The sequence below is a fragment of the Ranitomeya imitator genome, chromosome 1 (assembly GCF_032444005.1).
Source record: "Ranitomeya imitator isolate aRanImi1 chromosome 1, aRanImi1.pri, whole genome shotgun sequence".
Taxonomy (NCBI): Eukaryota; Metazoa; Chordata; class Amphibia; order Anura; family Dendrobatidae; genus Ranitomeya; species Ranitomeya imitator.
The window spans coordinates 369024212-369029094 of NC_091282.1; the positions used below are offsets into that span (position 1 = coordinate 369024212).

The 4883-nt window shown below is 42.5% G+C and overlaps 1 long non-coding RNA gene across 1 annotated transcript; it reads left to right on the forward strand.

Moving 5' to 3' along the window:
• Window positions 1-4191: 4191 nt before the first annotated feature.
• Window positions 4192-4883, forward strand: LOC138657801 (uncharacterized). The gene is made up of 3 exons (XR_011317191.1): window positions 4192-4315; window positions 4397-4513; window positions 4753-4883. It is a non-coding gene; the product is annotated as an uncharacterized lncRNA (long non-coding RNA).

Here is a 4883-nt window from a genome sequence, read left to right on the forward strand (position 1 = left end):
CGTCGATGGGTTTTGAGTGAGAGGCGGCACTGGCTCTTTTGATAAATCCCGCATTTGCACCATCCAGGCGCCTGTCATTATGATGCCCCGCAGTGTCTTTATAGAACAAACCGGCTGTAAATTGTGATGCCAGCGTCTGTGAACTGTAATTTAAAAGGGTCTCTATGTACGCTCTATAGCTGTATAGATTGTCCGATTGTGAGATAAGTCGGTCTCCCAGAGTAATATCGACCTGGTTAAAAAGAGTGGCTAGAGGGTAGTTTATGAGCGCCACACGCGCACCATCGGCGATGGCCGTATTATCCTGCTTCACGATGCGACAGCTTATGTACAGCAGCGTGTTGTTCAGATCATAATAATAATCACCGCTACCAGATATGTAAAACTCCAACGGTCCATTGTCTGACAGAGCAGCAACCGGCTGTACTTCTACAAATAGACATTTCTCGATACTTGTTTGATTCGGTGGTACGGCAAAAATATCCAGTTCAGATTTTGCGCACTCTACAGAAGCGTCATGCAGGAAAGCCATGGTAACTGATTAGAAGATGTCGTCCGCAGAGCGTCTTACTCGTTTCTGACGGGGCCGTCTCTTGGATGTAGTTTTATTCATGAGCATCGGCGGTAAAGGAGGGCAAACGCGCCGCTTTCTTTTTTGGGCTTTTTTAGCGACATAGATTATCCCAGAGCCGTCTTGCTGGGTTGGTGTATTTATCCTTTTCATAAGGGCTGTCGATGCTGATGTCACGGCATCTGCAGCGATGTTCCGGGCAGCCGTCCGAACGTGTGGTTTTACTAATTCTAAGCCTTTTCTGAAAAGCGGCACGGCACGACGAAATAAGCCTTTAAATAGTCCTGCCAGTCCAGAGCCATACATGTACTCGCTCTCGTGGAACCCCTCTAGTCCGTGCCCCGACTGGGCAGTATAGTAGCGGGCATAAACAGCAGGATCTCCATACACCCTTTGAGACAGCATTTTATCGTGTCAATGCTGGCGAGGTCTAAAATGTAATCGCACTATACACTTTCCGTATCTGAATTTAACCGGCGTGCCCTGGTCCGACATGACTGTAATGTTTATGGAGTCAAAGTGTTGCTTGCACAGCGGTATGTAATCGGGCCGTGAGTAGCGCACCGTGACAATATCATTATCATCGCCGCTAACTTCTACGGTTCGTAGCAGTTGAACGTAACTGTCACCTACAAGTTGATGTTGAATTATATCAGTGTATACAAAAAGCGAATAAAAACCAGCCTTTGAATCGGGGTAAAAGCGGCGATTCCACGGCATTAAAGCAACGGGGGAGTCATCGACGGTCTGCAGGCCGAAAATAAATTTTAACTTAGTACCCAGAGTAAACTGTATAGGGGATGGGTCGGTCAGGATCACCTCGCGGCGTAGCTCATCATACCATATTCTGTAGGCAGGCGTAGATAAATACAGCGCTTCTATTCGGGCATTGACCGCACCAACTAGCTTAGGAATGGACGAGTAAAATCCTGATTTTATGTGATACTGTACTAAAGGTTCGCCGTGTTTAGCCGCGTAGAAGCTCCCTTCAAAAGCATCAAACGTGTTCCACGTATGGGGGTACTGTATTTCCGTTAACGCCACCTCATAATCTGCCGAAAGATGAACGGCCCGCGCTAACTTGGTATTGTACTCCGATATTGTGTTTTCAGGGTAGATTTTAATTGACGAATTACTGGGTAATGTCACGAAAAATGAGCCCGCTTCCATGGTTATATATCTGTCAACTCCGAGGCCGGGATCCAACTATTGAATTTTTCGGGGTAGCCCAGCCATTTGACAAAGCAGTGACTCACACCCCTGACACGTTTTTTTCTCAAAATTTTTTCTACTCTGTAGACACGATCCTCATCCATAGGTATTTTTTGCAGCTCTTCCTTATAAAATGACCCCTCTTCAGGCTCCCCGGCTAAATCACTGATTTTATAAAGGGGTTTATGAAATTTATTGGAGACGCCGATGATTAAAAAAATCTCATCGCTGTACGTCTTCTCATAGCCCTTACAGAAGGTCGATTTATAGCGCGATATTCTCACATGAGAGCCAACCGTTAAAGACGGTTTAATCGGTTTATTAGTAATAGTAGAACTGTAAATATTGTGCCAGATTTGCATCACGTTTCTCTCTGACACAGACGCGGGACTACAGCGGATCGTTGAGTGGTACGTATGGTTGTAGCTATACAGCAAATCCGGTAAAATATCAATATACCTAAAGGTATTATGATGCGTAAGATAGCGCCACATACGGGTTTTTAATGTGCGATTAAAACGCTCGACCATAGCAGCTTTTACATCATTGTTTGTAAAAAAGTGATGAATATTGTGCGTATTACATAGTTGCTTGAGTGATGAATTTATAAATTCTTTGCCGCGATCCGTCTGCAGTTTCTTCGGTATGCGCTTATCATTTTGAAATATTAATTCGAACGATCTGGCGACACCAGCGCCTGTCTTGTTTGTCAAGGCCACGCACCATGCGTATCTCGATAGAACATCAATCACCGTCAGGATGTATTTGACATTATCATTTGCCCTTGAATAGTCAATTAAACTTACGAGATCCGCCTGCCACTGCGCATCAATGGCCGAGACGTAAATTTTATTTGTCAAAAAGCGTTTTCTAGCAGGCTTGTGTAGCGTGTAGGTGTCTTGCTTATTTAACCAAGCAATAACATCAGATTTCTTTATTCCGCACGCTCTTGCAGATCTAAATAATTTGTCAATACCCGTGAATGATCCGGGTGCCTGGCTTGTAAAATATTGTTTTTCTAATATGGCATCATACGATTTAGACGTCATGATTGATTAAAATGATTGTGGTTCGTTAATCAACAGCCTGCTTCTTTCAGAAATTCAGCTGTATAAAAATTCCTGTTTTAATCCGGCTATATCATGCGTGAGTTAATGCATGCATTAATTGCATGTATGGTTGTGTTCTGGGTGTTAACAGAAGGCGTGTGGTGGGGGCGTAACTGGGTGTGTTTCTGGGTGTTAACAGGTGAGCTGATTTCTGACACTCAGGATAAATACAGCTGGTTGGACCACTAAGTACATCAGACATCCAACAGAAGTCCGACTAGACTAAAAAAGCAGAGCTATTCTAAATGTAAGTATATAAGACAGTTGTGTTATTATTCGCAAATGCTTAATTATATTTAACTATGCATCTCTAAAACCATAATTAAGGGTGTTATTTGTTTAATAAGTTAATGTTATACTGGAGGATAGCTGCATATTTAGTATCGTTGTATAATATAGTTTTACTGCATAAAACATATTCTGTGGTACATAATTAATATAGAAAGACTTATCCGCGGGCAACTATTATAACATAATTTATGTAATACAGTAGTTAATAACTGTTAATACGCCCTAACTAGCGCATGCAGCGCTTACTTACTACATGTGTTTTGTTTAACATAGACATATTTATAGTCATATTAATACAGTAGCGGTATATTTAGTGGGGCTGTGTAATATAGTTTTACCGCATAAATCATATTTGTGGCGCATAATTAATATAGAAAGACTTAGCCGTATTAGCCATGATTTGCTTAGTATAAGAATATTTATACACGGGCCGCAGTTTTATTTGGTGTGTATATAAATGAGCTTGACGAGTGGTGGTGTGCGGTTAATATAGATTGCGCAAAAAATTTACACAGATAATTTATTTTAGATGGAATCCCAACATTTTTCGGCTTTTTCCAGTCAAGTTGCGGATTCGGTATTCGGTATGTTTCAAGATTTATATACATGTATCTGTTAGTGGCCCATTCTAAGTAAGGATTGTTTTATATATTATCTTTATATTGTTTATTCTTTCTTGTTTAAGATGAATTAATCAGGACCATCCCCGATAATCTAGATGAATTTACCAGGAACACCCCCGATGCTGTAGATGAATTTATCAGCAACTACAGCGATGATTTTTTAAACGGCTTCAGCGTGCCTACTCTGGAGTGTGATACACCTGGAGCTGAGTATAGTAACACTAATGCAGGTGCCGCTGCTGTGTGGGATTTGACTCAGGATATCATAGGTGCGTTGTGTGTCTGCGTGTGTGTAGGTGTGTGTGTGTGTATATAGCTTTTAAGTATTTAGACGTGTAAATATATATATTAATTCTTTACAGATGTCGACATGTTTCCAGAACCAACCACCTCGGAACACAATCAGCTACCTGTTGAGGAACTGATGTACCAGACCCCCACGCCGAGAAACAGTCCTGTTTCTAGAGCACCTAAAAAACAGCTCGGACCGGGGTGCCGGAAAGGAAAAGGTAATCGTATGAAAAGTTTTTGCACAACCGCTCTGAGAAAATCCACCACGCCTCTACTAAGGCCTATATCTTTATTTATAGCTTGTAAACTGAAGCCTAGAAGAATTTTCACAAAAGAGAATATACCGGAGCTAATGGAGAGCCTCGCAGAAGCTACAGAAGACGCCACGGCAATCATTCACCACACATCGCTATCCCGTAAGTGTATATTTTGGTATACATGCACAGTCTCTGTACAATCAATGATACACATGCTTCACCATTGAGATCCAGGGCACACACATATCTGACACATGTATAATCTTTCCTGCAGCTAAGCGCAGCGGCCTGCGACGGTCTCGCACATATCTGACACATGTATAATCTTTCCTGCAGCTAAGCGCAGCGGCCTGCGACGGTCTCGCACATATCTGACACATGTATAATCTTTCCTACAGCTAAGCGCAAAGTCATGAGAAAAACACCTCCAGCACCTCTACAGCCGCTACAGATCACCGAGAATGGCGCAGCACCAGCGTGGCCGGCGATACAGACGGCTAATGGAGCTGTTAGAGCATATCCGCTATCA